At 45.1% G+C, this 17,739-nt stretch overlaps 1 protein-coding gene and 1 long non-coding RNA gene across 2 annotated transcripts in view; both read right to left on the bottom strand.

Moving 5' to 3' along the window:
- Positions 1-17,739, bottom strand: part of DNHD1 (dynein heavy chain domain 1) — a 1,127,964-nt gene that overhangs the window by 996,985 nt on the left and 113,240 nt on the right. The window lies entirely within an intron of this gene.
- Positions 3,822-5,424, bottom strand: LOC128654750 (uncharacterized). The gene is made up of 3 exons (XR_008401485.1): positions 5,117-5,424; positions 4,866-5,068; positions 3,822-4,817 (listed from the first exon to the last, which is right to left on the bottom strand). It is a non-coding gene; the product is annotated as an uncharacterized LOC128654750 (long non-coding RNA).

Here is a 17,739-nt window from a genome sequence, read left to right as displayed (position 1 = left end):
TGAATATTCCTCTAGCACCTGACCTTCCCTGTGTTACTGTACTAAATATTCCTCTGGTAAATGACCTTCCCTGTACCTGTGTTACTGTACTAAATACTCCTCTGGCACCTGACCTTCCCTGTACCTGTGTTACTGTACTAAATATTCCTCTAGCACCTGACCTTCCCTGTACCCGTGTTACTGTAATAAATATTCATCTGGCACCCGACCTTCCCTGTACCAGTGTTACTGTACTAAATATTCCTCTAGCACCTGACCTTCCCTGTACCAGTGTTACTGTACTAAATATTCCTTTAGCACCTGACCTTCCCTGTACCTGTGTTACTGTACTAAATATTCCTCTGGTACCTGACCTTCCCTGTACCTGTTTTACTGTACTAAATATTCCTCTAGCACCTGACCTTCCCTATACCTGTGTTAATGTGCTAAATATTCCTCTGGCACCTGACCTTCCCTGTACCAGTGTTACTGTAATAAATATTCCTCTGGCAACTGACCTTCCCTGTACCTGTGTTACTGTACTAAATATTCCTCTAGCACCTGACCTTCCCTATACCTGTGTTAATGTGCTAAATATTCCTCTGGCACCTGACCTTCCCTGTACCTGTGTTACTGTACTAAATATTCCTCTAGCACCTGACCTTCCCTATACCTGTGTTAATGTGCTAAATATTCCTCTGGCACCTGACCTTCCCTGTACCTGTGTTACTGTACTAAATATTCCTCTGGCACCTGACCTTCCCTATACCTGTGTTAATGTGCTAAATATTCCTCTAGCACCTGACCTTCCGTGTACCTGTGTTACTGTACTAAATATTCCTCTGGCACCTGACCTTCCCTGTACCTGTGTTACTGTACTAAATATTCCTCTAGCACCTGACCTTCCCTATACCTGTGTTAATGTGCTAAATATTCCTCTAGCACCTGACCTTCCGTGTACCTGTGTTACTGTACTAAATATTCCTCTGGCACCTGACCTTCCCTGTACCTGTGTTACTGTACTAAATATTCCTCTGGCACCTGACCTTCCCTGTACCAGTGTTACTGTACTGAACATTCCTCTGGCACCTGACCTTCCCTGTACCTGTGTTACTGTACTGAATATTTCTCTGGCACCTGACCTTCCCTGTACCTGTGTTACTGTACTAAATATTCCTCTAGCACCTGACCTTCCCTGTACCTGTGTTACTGTACTAAATATTCCTCTAGCACCTGACCTTCCCTGTACCTGTGTTACTGTACTAAATATTCCTCTAGCACCTGACCTTCCCTGTACCTGTGTTACTGTACTAAATATTGCTCTGGCACCTGACCTTCCCTGTACCAGTGTTACTATAATAAATATTCCTCTAGCACCTGACCTTCCCTGTACCTGTGTTACTGTACTAAATATTCCTCTGGTACCTGACCTTCTCTGTACCAGTGTTACTGTACTAAATACTCCTCTGGCACCTGACCTTCCCTGTACCTGTGTTACTGTACTGAATATTCCTCTAGCACCTGACCTTCCCTGTACCTGTGTTACTGTACTAAATACTCCTCTGGCACCTGACCTTCCCTGTACCTGTGTTACTGTACTAAATATTCCTCTAGCACCTGGCCTTCCCTGTACCTGTGTTACTTTACTAAATATTCCTCTGGCACCTGACCTTCCCTGTACCTGTGTTACTGTACTAAATATTCCTCTGGTACCTGACCTTCCCTGTACCTGTGTTACTGTAATAAATATTCCCCTAGCACCTGACCTTCCCTGTACCTGTGTTACTGTACTGAATATTCCTCTAGCACCTGACCTTCCCTGTACCTGTGTTACTGTACTGAATATTCCTCTGGCACCTGACCTTCCCTGTACCTGTGTTACTGTACTAAATATTCCTCTAGCACCTGACCTTCCCTGTACCTGTGTTACTGTACTAAATACTCCTCTGGCACCTGACCTTCCCTGTACCTGTGTTACTGTACTAAATATTCCTCTAGCACCTGACCTTCCCTGTACCTGTGTTACTGTACTAAATATTCCTCTAGCACCTGACCTTCCCTGTACCTGTGTTACTGTACTAAATACTCCTCTGGCACCTGACCTTCCCTGTACCTGTGTTACTGTACTAAACATTCCTCTAGCACCTGACCTTCCCTGTACCTGTGTTACTGTACTGAATATTCCTCTAGCACCTGACCATCCCTGTACCTGTGTTACTGTACTAAATATTCCTCTAGCACCTGACCTTCCCTGTACCTGTGTTACTGTACTAAATATTCCTCTAGCACCTGACCTTCCCTGTACCAGTGTTACTGTACTAAATATTCCTCTAGCACCTGACCTTCCCTGTACCTGTGTTACTGTACTAAATATTCCTCTGGCACCTGACCTTCCTTGTACCAGTGTTACTGTACTAAATATTCCTCTAGCACCTGACCTTCCCTGTACCTGTGTTACTGTACTAAATATTCCTCTAGCACCTGACCTTCCCTGTACCTGTGTTACTGTACTAAATATTCCCCTAGCACCTGACCTTCCCTGTACCAGTGTTACTGTACTAAATATTCCTTTAGCACCTGACCTTCCCTGTACCTGTGTTACTGTACTAAATATTCCTCTGGCACCTGACCTTCCCTGTACCTGTGTTACTGTACTAAATATTCCTCTGGTACCTGACCTTCCCTGTACCTGTGTTACTGTACTAAATATTCCTCTAGCACCTGACCTTCCCTGTACCAGTGTTACTGTACTAAATATTCCTCTGGCACCTGACCTTCCCTGTACCTGTGTTACTGTACTAAATATTCCTCTGGCATCTGACCTTCCCTGTACCAGTGTTACTGTACTAAATATTCCTCTATCACCTGAGCTTCCCTGTACCAGTGTTACTGTACTAAATATTCCTCTGGCATCTGACCTTCCCTGTACCAGTGTTACTGTACTAAATATTCCTCTGGCACCTGACCTTCCCTGTACCTGTTTTACTGTACTAAATATTCCTCTGGCACCTGACCTTCCCTGTACCAGTGTTACTGTACTAAATATTCCTCTGGCACCTGACCTTCCCTGTACCTGTGTTACTGTACTAAATATTCCTCTAGTACCTGACCTTCCCTGTACCAGTGTTACTGTACTAAATATTCCTCTGGCACCTGATCTTCTCTGTACTAAATATTCCTCTGGCACCTGACCTTCCCTGTACCAGTGTTACTGTACTAAATATTCCACTGACACCTGACCTTCCCTGTACTAAATATTCCTCTGGCACCTGACCTTCCCTGTACTAAATATTCCTCTGGTACCTGACCTTCCCTGTACCTGTGTTACTGTACTAAATATTTCTCTGGGATCTGACCTTCCCTGTACCTGTGTTACTGTACTGAATATTCCTCTGGTACCTGACCTTCAATGTACCTGTGTTACTGTACTGAATATTCCTCTAGCACCTGACCTTCCCTGCACCTGTGTTACTGTACTAAATACTCCTCTGGCACCTGACCTTCCCTGTACCAGTGCTAATGTGCTAAATATTCCTCTGGCACCTGAACTTCCCTGTACCTGTGTTACTGTACTAAATATTGCTCTGGCACCTGACCTTCCCTGTACCTGTGTTAATGTGCTAAATATTCCTCTAGCACCTGACCTTCCGTGTACCTGTGTTACTGTACTAAATATTCCTCTGGCACCTGACCTTCCCTGTACCAGTGTTACTGTACTGAACATTCCTCTGGCACCTGACCTTCCCTGTACCTGTGTTACTGTACTGAATATTTCTCTGGCACCTGACCTTCCCTGTACCTGTGTTACTGTACTAAATATTCCTCTAGCACCTGACCTTCCCTGTACCTGTGTTACTGTACTAAATATTCCTCTAGCACCTGACCTTCCCTGTACCTGTGTTACTGTACTAAATATTCCTCTAGCACCTGACCTTCCCTGTACCTGTGTTACTGTACTAAATATTGCTCTGGCACCTGACCTTCCCTGTACCAGTGTTACTATAATAAATATTCCTCTAGCACCTGATCTTCCCTGTACCTGTGTTACTGTACCGAACATTCCTCTGGCACCTGACCTTCCCTGTACCTGTGTTACTGTAATAAATATTCCCCTAGCACCTGACCTTCCCTGTACCTGTGTTACTGTACTGAATATTCCTCTGGCACCTGACCTTCCCTGTACCTGTGTTACTGTACCGAACATTCCTCTACTACCTGACCTTCCCTGTACCTGTGTTACTGTAATAAATATTCCCCTAGCACCTGACCTTCCCTGTACCTGTGTTACTGTACTGAATATTCCTCTAGCACCTGACCTTCCCTGTACCTGTGTTACTGTACTGAATATTCCTCTGGCACCTGACCTTCCCTGTACCTGTGTTACTGTACTGAATATTCCTCTAGCACCTGACCTTCCCTGTGTTACTGTACTAAATATTCCTCTGGTAAATGACCTTCCCTGTACCTGTGTTACTGTACTAAATACTCCTCTGGCACCTGACCTTCCCTGTACCTGTGTTACTGTACTAAATATTCCTCTAGCACCTGACCTTCCCTGTACCTGTGTTACTGTAATAAATATTCATCTGGCACCTGACCTTCCCTGTACCAGTGTTACTGTACTAAATATTCCTCTAGCACCTGACCTTCCCTGTACCAGTGTTACTGTACTAAATATTCCTTTAGCACCTGACCTTCCCTGTACCTGTGTTACTGTACTAAATATTCCTCTGGTACCTGACCTTCCCTGTACCTGTTTTACTGTACTAAATATTCCTCTAGCACCTGACCTTCCCTATACCTGTGTTAATGTGCTAAATATTCCTCTGGCACCTGACCTTCCCTGTACCAGTGTTACTGTAATAAATATTCCTCTGGCAACTGACCTTCCCTGTACCTGTGTTACTGTACTAAATATTCCTCTAGCACCTGACCTTCCCTATACCTGTGTTAATGTGCTAAATATTCCTCTGGCACCTGACCTTCCCTGTACCTGTGTTACTGTACTAAATATTCCTCTAGCACCTGACCTTCCCTATACCTGTGTTAATGTGCTAAATATTCCTCTGGCACCTGACCTTCCCTGTACCTGTGTTACTGTACTAAATATTCCTCTGGTACCTGACCTTCCCTGTACCTGTGTTACTGTACTAAATATTCCTCTAGCACCTGACCTTCCCTATACCTGTGTTAATGTGCTAAATATTCCTCTGGCACCTGACCTTCCCTGTACCTGTGTTACTGTACTAAATATTCCTCTGGCACCTGACCTTCCCTGTACCTGTGTTACTGTACTAAATATTCCTCTAGCACCTGACCTTCCCTATACCTGTGTTAATGTGCTAAATATTCCTCTAGCACCTGACCTTCCGTGTACCTGTGTTACTGTACTAAATATTCCTCTGGCACCTGACCTTCCCTGTACCTGTGTTACTGTACTAAATATTCCTCTGGCACCTGACCTTCCCTGTACCAGTGTTACTGTACTGAATATTCCTCTGGCACCTGACCTTCCCTGTACCTGTGTTACTGTACTGAATATTTCTCTGGCACCTGACCTTCCCTGTACCTGTGTTACTGTACTAAATATTCCTCTAGCACCTGACCTTCCCTGTACCTGTGTTACTGTACTAAATATTCCTCTAGCACCTGACCTTCCCTGTACCTGTGTTACTGTACTAAATATTCCTCTAGCACCTGACCTTCCCTGTACCTGTGTTACTGTACTAAATATTGCTCTGGCACCTGACCTTCCCTGTACCAGTGTTACTATAATAAATATTCCTCTAGCACCTGACCTTCCCTGTACCTGTGTTACTGTACTAAATATTCCTCTGGCACCTGACCTTCCCTGTACCTGTGTTACTGTACTAAATATTCCTCTGGCACCTGACCTTCCCTGTACCTGTGTTACTGTACTAAATATTCCTCTGGCACCTGACCTTCCCTGTACCTGTGTTACTGTACTAAATATTCCTCTGCACCTGACCTTCCCTGTACCTGTGTTACTGTACTAAATTCCTCTGCACCTGACCTTCCTGTACCTGTGTTACTGTACTAAATATTCCTCTAGCACCTGACCTTCCCTGTACCTGTGTTACTGTACTAAATATTCCTCTGGCACCTGACCTTCCCTGTACCTGTGTTACTGTACTAAATATTCCTCTGGCACCTGACCTTCCCTGTACCTGTGTTACTGTACTAAATATTCCTCTAGCACCTGACCTTCCCTGTACCTGTGTTACTGTACTAATATTCCTCTAGCACCTGACCTTCCCTGTACCTGTGTTACTGTACTAAATATTCCTCTGGCACCTGACCTTCCCTGTACCTGTGTTACTGTACTAAAAATTTCCTCTGGCACCTGACCTTCCCTGTACCTGTGTTACTGTACTAAATATTCCTCTGGCACCTGACCTTCCCTGTACCAGTGTTACTGTACTAAATATTCCTCTAGCACCTGACCTTCCCTGTACCTGTGTTACTGTACTAAATATTCCTCTGGCACCTGACCTTCCCTGTACCAGTGTTACTGTACTAAATATTCCTCTAGCACCTGACCTTCCCTGTACCTGTGTTACTGTACTAAATATTCCTCTAGCACCTGACCTTCCCTGTACCTGTGTTACTGTACTAAATATTCCCCTAGCACCTGACCTTCCCTGTACCTGTGTTACTGTACTAAATATTCCTCTAGCACCTGACCTTCCCTGTACCTGTGTTACTGTACTAAATATTCCTCTAGCACCTGACCTTCCCTGTACCTGTGTTACTGTACTAAATATTCCTCTAGCACCTGGCCTTCCCTGTACCTGTGTTACTGTACTAAATATTCCTCTGGCACCTGACCTTCCCTGTACCTGTGTTACTGTACTAAATATTCCTCTAGCACCTGACCTTCCCTGTACCAGTGTTACTGTACTAAATATTCCTCTGGCACCTGACCTTCCCTGTACCAGTGTTACTGTACTAAATATTCCTCTGGCATCTGACCTTCCCTGTACCAGTGTTACTGTACTAAATATTCCTCTATCACCTGAGCTTCCCTGTACCAGTGTTACTGTACTAAATATTCCTCTGGCATCTGACCTTCCCTGTACCAGTGTTACTGTACTAAATGTTCCTCTGGTACCTGACCTTCCCTGTACCTGTTTTACTGTACTAAATATTCCTCTGGCACCTGACCTTCCCTGTACCAGTGTTACTGTACTAAATATTCCTCTGGCACCTGACCTTCCCTGTACCTGTGTTACTGTACTAAATATTCCTCTAGTACCTGACCTTCCCTGTACCAGTGTTACTGTACTAAATATTCCTCTGGCACCTGATCTTCCCTGTACTAAATATTCCTCTGGCACCTGACCTTCCCTGTACCAGTGTTACTGTACTAAATATTCCACTGACACCTGACCTTCCCTGTACTAAATATTCCTCTGGCACCTGACCTTCCCTGTACTAAATATTCCTCTGGTACCTGACCTTCCCTGTACCTGTGTTACTGTACTAAATATTTCTCTGGGATCTGACCTTCCCTGTACCTGTGTTACTGTACTGAATATTCCTCTGGCAGCTGACCTTCAATGTACCTGTGTTACTGTACTGAATATTCCTCTAGCACCTGACCTTCCCTGCACCTGTGTTACTGTACTAAATACTCCTCTGGCACCTGACCTTCCCTGTACCAGTGCTAATGTGCTAAATATTCCTCTGGCACCTGAACTTCCCTGTACCTGTGTTACTGTACTAAATATTGCTCTGGCACCTGACCTTCCCTGTACCTGTGTTACTGTACTAAATATTCCTCTAGCACCTGACCTTCCCTGTACCTGTGTTACTGTACTAAATATTCCTCTAGCACCTGACCTTCCCTGTACCTGTGTTACTGTACTAAATATTCCTCTGGCACCTGACCTTCCCTGTACCTGTGTTACTGTACTAAATATTCCTCTGCACCTGACCTTCCCTGTACCTGTGTTACTGTACTAAATATTCCTCTGGCACCTGACCTTCCCTGTACCTGTGTTACTGTACTAAATATTCCTCTGGCACCTGACCTTCCCTGTACCTGTGTTACTGTACTAAATATTCCTCTGGCACCTGACCTTCCCTGTACCTGTGTTACTGTACTAAATATTCCTCTGGCACCTGACCTTCCCTGTACCTGTGTTACTGTACTAAATATTCCTCTGGCACCTGACCTTCCCTGTACCTGTGTTACTGTACTAAATATTCCTCTGGCACCTGACCTTCCCTGTACCTGTGTTACTGTACTAAATATTCCTCTGGCACCTGACCTTCCCTGTACCTGTGTTACTGTACTAAATATTCCTCTGGCACCTGACCTTCCCTGTACCAGTGTTACTGTACTAAATATTCCTCTGGCACCTGACCTTCCCTGTACCTGTGTTACTGTACTAAATATTCCTCTGGCACCTGACCTTCCCTGTACCTGTGTTACTGTACTAAATATTCCTCTGGCACCTGACCTTCCCTGTACCTGTGTTACTGTACTAAATATTCCTCTGGCACCTGACCTTCCCTGTACCTGTGTTACTGTACTAAATATTCCTCTGGCACCTGACCTTCCCTGTACCTGTGTTACTGTACTAAATATTCCTCTGGCACCTGACCTTCCCTGTACCAGTGTTACTGTACTAAATATTCCTCTGGCACCTGACCTTCCCTGTACCTGTGTTACTGTACTAAATATTCCTCTGGCACCTGACCTTCCCTGTACCTGTGTTACTGTACTAAATATTCCTCTGGCACCTGACCTTCCCTGTACCTGTGTTACTGTACTAAATATTCCTCTGGCACCTGACCTTCCCTGTACCTGTGTTACTGTACTAAATATTCCTCTGGCACCTGACCTTCCCTGTACCTGTGTTACTGTACTAAATATTCCTCTGGCACCTGACCTTCCCTGTACCTGTGTTACTGTACTAAATATTCCTCTAGCACCTGACCTTCCCTGTACCTGTGTTACTGTACTAAATATTCCTCTGGCACCTGACCTTCCCTGTACCTGTGTTACTGTACTAAATATTCCTCTGGCACCTGACCTTCCCTGTACCTGTGTTACTGTACTAAATATTCCTCTGGCACCTGACCTTCCCTGTACCTGTGTTACTGTACTAAATATTCCTCTGGCACCTGACCTTCCCTGTACCTGTGTTACTGTACTAAATATTCCTCTGGCACCTGACCTTCCCTGTACCTGTGTTACTGTACTAAATATTCCTCTGGCACCTGACCTTCCCTGTACCTGTGTTACTGTACTAAATATTCCTCTGGCACCTGACCTTCCCTGTACCTGTGTTACTGTACTAAATATTCCTCTGGCACCTGACCTTCCCTGTACCTGTGTTACTGTACTAAATATTCCTCTGGCACCTGACCTTCCCTGTACCTGTGTTACTGTACTAAATATTCCTCTGGCACCTGACCTTCCCTGTACCTGTGTTACTGTACTAAATATTCCTCTGGCACCTGACCTTCCCTGTACCTGTGTTACTGTACTAAATATTCCTCTGGCACCTGACCTTCCCTGTACCTGTGTTACTGTACTAAATATTCCTCTGGCACCTGACCTTCCCTGTACCTGTGTTACTGTACTAAATATTCCTCTGGCACCTGACCTTCCCTGTACCTGTGTTACTGTACTAAATATTCCTCTGGCACCTGACCTTCCCTGTACCTGTGTTACTGTACTAAATATTCCTCTGGCACCTGACCTTCCCTGTACCTGTGTTACTGTACTAAATATTCCTCTGGCACCTGACCTTCCCTGTACCTGTGTTACTGTACTAAATATTCCTCTGGCACCTGACCTTCCCTGTACCTGTGTTACTGTACTAAATATTCCTCTGGCACCTGACCTTCCCTGTACCTGTGTTACTGTACTAAATATTCCTCTGGCACCTGACCTTCCCTGTACCAGTGTTACTGTACTAAATATTCCTCTGGCACCTGACCTTCCCTGTACCTGTGTTACTGTACTAAATATTCCTCTGGCACCTGACCTTCCCTGTACCTGTGTTACTGTACTAAATATTCCTCTGGCACCTGACCTTCCCTGTACCTGTGTTACTGTACTAAATATTCCTCTGGCACCTGACCTTCCCTGTACCTGTGTTACTGTACTAAATATTCCTCTGGCACCTGACCTTCCCTGTACCTGTGTTACTGTACTAAATATTCCTCTAGCACCTGACCTTCCCTGTACCTGTGTTACTGTACTAAATATTCCTCTGGCACCTGACCTTCCCTGTACCTGTGTTACTGTACTAAATATTCCTCTGGCACCTGACCTTCCCTGTACCTGTGTTACTGTACTAAATATTCCTCTGGCACCTGACCTTCCCTGTACCTGTGTTACTGTACTAAATATTCCTCTGGCACCTGACCTTCCCTGTACCTGTGTTACTGTACTAAATATTCCTCTGGCACCTGACCTTCCCTGTACCTGTGTTACTGTACTAAATATTCCTCTGGCACCTGACCTTCCCTGTACCTGTGTTACTGTACTAAATATTCCTCTGGCACCTGACCTTCCCTGTACCTGTGTTACTGTACTAAATATTCCTCTGGCACCTGACCTTCCCTGTACCTGTGTTACTGTACTAAATATTCCTCTGGCACCTGACCTTCCCTGTACCTGTGTTACTGTACTAAATATTCCTCTGGCACCTGACCTTCCCTGTACCTGTGTTACTGTACTAAATATTCCTCTGGCACCTGACCTTCCCTGTACCTGTGTTACTGTACTAAATATTCCTCTGGCACCTGACCTTCCCTGTACCTGTGTTACTGTACTAAATATTCCTCTGGCACCTGACCTTCCCTGTACCTGTGTTACTGTACTAAATATTCCTCTGGCACCTGACCTTCCCTGTACCTGTGTTACTGTACTAAATATTCCTCTGGCACCTGACCTTCCCTGTACCTGTGTTACTGTACTAAATATTCCTCTGGCACCTGACCTTCCCTGTACCAGTGTTACTGTACTAAATATTCCTCTGGCACCTGACCTTCCCTGTACCTGTGTTACTGTACTAAATATTCCTCTGGCACCTGACCTTCCCTGTACCTGTGTTACTGTACTAAATATTCCTCTGGCACCTGACCTTCCCTGTACCTGTGTTACTGTACTAAATATTCCTCTGGCACCTGACCTTCCCTGTACCTGTGTTACTGTACTAAATATTCCTCTGGCACCTGACCTTCCCTGTACCTGTGTTACTGTACTAAATATTCCTCTGGCACCTGACCTTCCCTGTACCTGTGTTACTGTACTAAATATTCCTCTGGCACCTGACCTTCCCTGTACCTGTGTTACTGTACTAAATATTCCTCTGGCACCTGACCTTCCCTGTACCTGTGTTACTGTACTAAATATTCCTCTAGCACCTGACCTCCCTGTACCTGTGTTACTGTACTAAATATTCCTCTGGCACCTGACCTTCCCTGTACCTGTGTTACTGTACTAAATATTCCTCTGGCACCTGACCTTCCCTGTACCTGTGTTACTGTACTAAATATTCCTCTGGCACCTGACCTTCCCTGTACCTGTGTTACTGTACTAAATATTCCTCTAGCACCTGACCTTCCCTGTACCAGTGTTACTGTACTAAATATTCCTCTGGCACCTGACCTTCCCTGTACCTGTGTTACTGTACTAAATATTCCTCTTGCACCTGACCTTCCCTGTACCTGTGTTACTGTACTAAATATTCCTCTGGTACCTGACCTTCCCTGTACCTGTGTTACTGTACTAAATATTCCTCTGGCACCTGACCTTCCCTGTACCTGTGTTACTGTACTAAATATTCCTCTGGCACCTGACCTTCCCTGTACCTGTGTTACTGTACTAAATATTCCTCTGGCACCTGACCTTCCCTGTACCTGTGTTACTGTACTAAATATTCCTCTGGCACCTGACCTTCCCTGTACCTGTGTTACTGTACTAAATATTCCTCAGGCACCTGACCTTCCCTGTACCTGTGTTACTGTACTAAATATTCCTCTGGCACCTGACCTTCCCTGTACCTGTGTTACTGTACTAAATATTCCTCTGGCACCTGACCTTCCCTGTACCTGTGTTACTGTACTAAATATTCCTCTAGCACCTGACCTTCCCTGTACCTGTGTTACTGTACTAAATATTCCTCTGGCACCTGACCTTCCCTGTACCTGTGTTACTGTACTAAATATTCCTCTGGCACCTGACCTTCCCTGTACCTGTGTTACTGTACTAAATATTCCTCTGGCACCTGACCTTCCCTGTACCTGTGTTACTGTACTAAATATTCCTCTAGGCACCTGACCTTCCCTGTACCTGTGTTACTGTACTAAATATTCCTCTGGCACCTGACCTTCCCTGTACCTGTGTTACTGTACTAAATATTCCTCTGGCACCTGACCTTCCCTGTACCTGTGTTACTGTACTAAATATTCCTCTGGCACCTGACCTTCCCTGTACCTGTGTTACTGTACTAAATATTCCTCTGGCACCTGACCTTCCCTGTACCTGTGTTACTGTACTAAATATTCCTCTGGCACCTGACCTTCCCTGTACCTGTGTTACTGTACTAAATATTCCTCTGGCACCTGACCTTCCCTGTACCTGTGTTACTGTACTAAATATTCCTCTGGCACCTGACCTTCCCTGTACCTGTGTTACTGTACTAAATATTCCTCTGGCACCTGACCTTCCCTGTACCTGTGTTACTGTACTAAATATTCCTCTGGCACCTGACCTTCCCTGTACCTGTGTTACTGTACTAAATATTCCTCTGGCACCTGACCTTCCCTGTACCTGTGTTACTGTACTAAATATTCCTCTGGCACCTGACCTTCCCTGTACCTGTGTTACTGTACTAAATATTCCTCTGGCACCTGACCTTCCCTGTACCTGTGTTACTGTACTAAATATTCCTCAGGCATCTGACCTTCCCTGTACCAGTGTTACTGTACTAAATATTCCTCTGGCACCTGACCTTCCCTGTACCAGTGTTACTGTACTAAATATTCCTCTGGCACCTGACCTTCCCTGTACCTGTGTTACTGTACTAAATATTCCTCTGGCACCTGACCTTCCCTGTACCTGTGTTACTGTACTAAATATTCCCTGGCACCTGACCTTCCCTGTACCTGTGTTACTGTACTAAATATCTCTGCCACCTGACCTTCCCTGTACCTGTGTTACTGTACTAAATATTCCTCTGGCACCTGACCTTCCCTGTACCTGTGTTACTGTACTAAATATTCCTCTGGCACCTGACCTTCCCTGTACCTGTGTTACTGTACTAAAAATTCCTCTGGCATCTGACCTTCCCTGTACCTGTGTTACTGTACTAAATATTCCTCTGGCACCTGACCTTTCCTGTACCTGTGTTACTGTACTAAATATTCCTCTGGCACCTGACCTTCCCTGTACCTGTGTTACTGTACTAAATATTCTCTGCACCTGACCTTCCCTGTACCTGTGTTACTGTACTAAATATTCCTCTGGCACCTGACCTTCCCTGTACCTGTGTTACTGTACTAAATATTCCTCTGGCACCTGACCTTCCCTGTACCTGTGTTACTGTACTAAATATTCCTCTGGCACCTGACCTTCCCTGTACCTGTGTTACTGTACTAAATATTCCTCTGGCACCTGACCTTCCCTGTACCTGTGTTACTGTACTAAATATTCCTCTGGCACCTGACCTTCCCTGTACCTGTGTTACTGTACTAAATATTCCTCTGGCACCTGACCTTCCCTGTACCTGTTTTACTGTACTAAATATTCCTCTGGCACCTGACCTTCCCTGTACCTGTGTTACTGTACTAAATATTCCTCTGGCACCTGACCTTCCCTGTACCTGTGTTACTGTACTAAATATTCCTCTGGCACCTGACCTTCCCTGTACCTGTGTTACTGTACTAAATATTCCTCTGGCACCTGACCTTCCCTGTACCTGTGTTACTGTACTAAATATTCCTCTGGCACCTGACCTTCCCTGTACCTGTGTTACTGTACTAAATATTCCTCTGGCACCTGACCTTCCCTGTACCTGTGTTACTGTACTAAATATTCCTCTGGCACCTGACCTTCCCTGTACCTGTGTTACTGTACTAAATATTCCTCTGGCACCTGACCTTCCCTGTACCTGTGTTACTGTACTAAATATTCCTCTGGCACCTGACCTTCCCTGTACCTGTGTTACTGTACTAAATATTCCTCTGGCACCTGACCTTCCCTGTACCTGTGTTACTGTACTAAATATTCCTCTGGCACCTGACCTTCCCTGTACCTGTGTTACTGTACTAAATATTCCTCTGGCACCTGACCTTCCCTGTACCTGTGTTACTGTACTAAATATTCCTCTGGCACCTGACCTTCCCTGTACCTGTGTTACTGTACTAAATATTCCTCTGGCACCTGACCTTCCCTGTACCTGTGTTACTGTACTAAATATTCCTCTGGCACCTGACCTTCCCTGTACCTGTGTTACTGTACTAAATATTCCTCTGGCACCTGACCTTCCCTGTACCTGTGTTACTGTACTAAATATTCCTCTGGCACCTGACCTTCCCTGTACCAGTGTTACTGTACTAAATATTCCTCTGGCACCTGACCTTCCCTGTACCTGTGTTACTGTACTAAATATTCCTCTGGCACCTGACCTTCCCTGTACCTGTGTTACTGTACTAAATATTCCTCTGGCACCTGACCTTCCCTGTACCTGTGTTACTGTACTAAATATTCCTCTGGCACCTGACCTTCCCTGTACCTGTGTTACTGTACTAAATATTCCTCTGGCACCTGACCTTCCCTGTACCTGTGTTACTGTACTAAATATTCCTCTGGCACCTGACCTTCCCTGTACCTGTGTTACTGTACTAAATATTCCTCTGGCACCTGACCTTCCCTGTACCTGTGTTACTGTACTAAATATTCCTCTGGCACCTGACCTTCCCTGTACCTGTGTTACTGTACTAAATATTCCTCTGGCACCTGACCTTCCCTGTACCTGTGTTACTGTACTAAATATTCCTCTGGCACCTGACCTTCCCTGTACCTGTGTTACTGTACTAAATATTCCTCTGGCACCTGACCTTCCCTGTACCTGTGTTACTGTACTAAATATTCCTCTAGGCACCTGACCTTCCCTGTACCTGTGTTACTGTACTAAATATTCCTCTGGCACCTGACCTTCCCTGTACCTGTGTTACTGTACTAAATATTCCTCTAGCACCTGACCTTCCCTGTACCTGTGTTACTGTACTAAATATTCCTCTGGCACCTGACCTTCCCTGTACCTGTGTTACTGTACTAAATATTCCTCTGGCACCTGACCTTCCCTGTACCTGTGTTACTGTACTAAATATTCCTCTAGGCACCTGACCTTCCCTGTACCTGTGTTACTGTACTAAATATTCCTCTGGCACCTGACCTTCCCTGTACCTGTGTTACTGTACTAAATATTCCTCTGGCACCTGACCTTCCCTGTACCTGTGTTACTGTACTAAATATTCCTCTGGCACCTGACCTTCCCTGTACCTGTGTTACTGTACTAAATATTCCTCTGGCACCTGACCTTCCCTGTACCTGTGTTACTGTACTAAATATTCCTCTGGCACCTGACCTTCCCTGTACCTGTGTTACTGTACTAAATATTCCTCTGGCACCTGACCTTCCCTGTACCTGTGTTACTGTACTAAATATTCCTCTGGTACCTGACCTTCCCTGTACCTGTGTTACTGTACTAAATATTCCTCTGGCACCTGACCTTCCCTGTACCTGTGTTACTGTACTAAATATTCCTCTGGCACCTGACCTTCCCTGTACCTGTGTTACTGTACTAAATATTCCTCTGGCACCTGACCTTCCCTGTACCTGTGTTACTGTACTAAATATTCCTCTGGCACCTGACCTTCCCTGTACCTGTGTTACTGTACTAAATATTCCTCTGGCACCTGACCTTCCCTGTACCTGTGTTACTGTACTAAATATTCCTCTGGCACCTGACCTTCCCTGTACCTGTGTTACTGTACTAAATATTCCTCTGGCACCTGACCTTCCCTGTACCTGTGTTACTGTACTAAATATTCCTCTGGCACCTGACCTTCCCTGTACCTGTGTTACTGTACTAAATATTCCTCTGGCACCTGACCTTCCCTGTACCTGTGTTACTGTACTAAATATTCCTCTGGCACCTGACCTTCCCTGTACCTGTGTTACTGTACTAAATATTCCTCTGGCACCTGACCTTCCCTGTACCTGTGTTACTGTACTAAATATTCCTCTGGCACCTGACCTTCCCTGTACCTGTGTTACTGTACTAAATATTCCTCTAGGCACCTGACCTTCCCTGTACCTGTGTTACTGTACTAAATATTCCTCTGGCACCTGACCTTCCCTGTACCTGTGTTACTGTACTAAATATTCCTCTGGCACCTGACCTTCCCTGTACCTGTGTTACTGTACTAAATATTCCTCTGGCACCTGACCTTCCCTGTACCTGTGTTACTGTACTAAATATTCCTCTGACACCTGACCTTCCCTGTACCAGTGTTACTGTACTAAATATTCCTCTGGCACCTGACCTTCCCTGTACCTGTGTTACTGTACTAAATATTCCTCTGGCACCTGACCTTCCCTGTACCTGTGTTACTGTACTAAATATTCCTCTGGCACCTGACCTTCCCTGTACCTGTGTTACTGTACTAAATATTCCTCTGGCACCTGACCTTCCCTGTACCTGTGTTACTGTACTAAATATTCCTCTGGCACCTGACCTTCCCTGTACCTGTGTTACTGTACTAAATATTCCTCTGGCACCTGACCTTCCCTGTACCTGTGTTACTGTACTAAATATTCCTCTGGCACCTGACCTTCCCTGTACCTGTGTTACTGTACTAAATATTCCTCTGGCACCTGACCTTCCCTGTACCTGTGTTACTGTACTAAATATTCCTCTGGAACCTGACCTTCCCTGTACCAGTGTTACTGTACTAAATATTCCTCTGGCACCTGACCTTCCCTGTACCTGTGTTACTGTACTAAATATTCCTCTGGCACCTGACCTTCCCTGTACCTGTGTTACTGTACTAAATATTCCTCTGGCACCTGACCTTCCCTGTACCTGTGTTACTGTACTAAATATTCCTCTGGCACCTGACCTTCCCTGTACCTGTGTTACTGTACTAAATATTCCTCTGGCACCTGACCTTCCCTGTACCTGTGTTACTGTACTAAATATTCCTCTTGGCACCTGACCTTCCCTGTACCTGTGTTACTGTACTAAATATTCCTCTGGCACCTGACCTTCCCTGTACCAGTGTTACTGTACTAAATATTCCTCTGGCACCTGACCTTCCCTGTACCTGTGTTACTGTACTAAATATTCCTCTGGCACCTGACCTTCCCTGTACCTGTGTTACTGTACTAAATATTCCTCTGGCACCTGACCTTCCCTGTACCTGTGTTACTGTACTAAATATTCCTCTGGCACCTGACCTTCCCTGTACCTGTGTTACTGTACTAAATATTCCTCTGGCACCTGACCTTCCCTGTACCAGTGTTACTGTACTAAATATTCCTCTGGCACCTGACCTTCCCTGTACCTGTGTTACTGTACTAAATATTCCTCTGGCACCTGACCTTCCCTGTACCTGTGTTACTGTACTAAATATTCCTCTGGCACCTGACCTTCCCTGTACCTGTGTTACTGTACTAAATATTCCTCTGGCACCTGACCTTCCCTGATT

This window comes from Bombina bombina, chromosome 3 (genome assembly GCF_027579735.1).
Source record: "Bombina bombina isolate aBomBom1 chromosome 3, aBomBom1.pri, whole genome shotgun sequence".
NCBI classification, from domain to species: domain Eukaryota; kingdom Metazoa; phylum Chordata; class Amphibia; order Anura; family Bombinatoridae; genus Bombina; species Bombina bombina.
Note: the sequence above shows the minus strand (reverse complement) of the source record. Positions and strands in the feature narration are given on the sequence as shown.